Source organism: Solanum pennellii, chromosome 4 (assembly GCF_001406875.1).
Source record: "Solanum pennellii chromosome 4, SPENNV200".
In the NCBI taxonomy this organism is placed as follows: Eukaryota; Viridiplantae; Streptophyta; class Magnoliopsida; order Solanales; family Solanaceae; genus Solanum; species Solanum pennellii.
The window spans coordinates 29,451,032-29,451,970 of record NC_028640.1 but is presented as its reverse complement, the minus strand read 5'-3'; the positions used below and the strand labels follow the sequence as shown (position 1 = coordinate 29,451,970).

General features: G+C 27.2%; 1 long non-coding RNA gene across 1 annotated transcript in view; it reads left to right on the top strand.

Annotated features, from left to right (window-relative positions):
- The window catches only part of LOC107016022, a 3,043-nt gene extending 2,397 nt beyond the window's left edge, over positions 1-646 (top strand). Inside the window, exon 3 of the long non-coding RNA XR_001456409.2 lies at positions 284-646. This is a non-coding gene — a long non-coding RNA (uncharacterized LOC107016022). The remainder of the gene's footprint in view (positions 1-283) is intronic.
- Positions 647-939: the final 293 nt, after the last annotated feature.

The following is a 939-nucleotide window of genomic DNA, read 5'->3' as shown; positions in this document are numbered from 1 at the left end:
CCCCTTTATTGAAAATTTTGCAGCTTTTTCTTCTTTTATATTCATATCTTCTCTTGTCTTATGATTCTTTATTTTTTAATTATTCCGTGAGATGGTAGAACTAGAGATATTTTTTCAATTTATTCTCAACCAAACAAGTCCTAAGAGTCCATAATTTTCACTTGTTATTTTCAGCCCAGAATTTTACATTTTAGTTTTTATTTTGAAGTAGGAATTACTAATAAATACTCTTGCCATTTTTTTCATTTAAGATAGTATGCTGAATTGATATTTGTTTTTAAAGATGCAGATCTAACTGGAATCAAGATTGAAGTTCATGAAAAGCTTAAAGAGAAGTGTTGCGAAATGAAGTAGTCAAAATGATAGATTCCGTTTGTAAAGGGGGAGGTGTATTAAGGAAATTTCATCAACAAATCTAAAGTTGGGAATAAACAAATAAACAACTCAGTTTTTTTTGCTCAAAACAAGTGAAGCTCACGAGATAGGAGAAAGACGTAACAATTAGATTACATTGTATCTTTCAAGATAAGCATATATTTGTTATAGGACATTATTTTGTTTTAAATTGTCTACATTTGTGACAAACCATTTGTCTTCTCATTACTTTCTGACCAGTAATATAATTTATTTTTAATTACGTATTAAATTTGCATTCTATCACAATTGTATTTTTCACTAATTACGATAATTTTTACTAACATGTTTGTGGTGTCAGTAAAACTAATATTTTTGGGTATGAAATGATTTGTTTCAACTACAAAATTATAGGTCATTTTTGTAAGCGCAAAATTGTCATTAATTATAACATTTGGAGGCAACAAATTTTCATACATAAAAGATAGTTTTTAGTGACGTAACTACTTTTATTTGACTACGAAGTATATTTAACATTAGAGACAAATGATGTCGTCACTAATTAAAGTTAAAAAAATTAGTGAC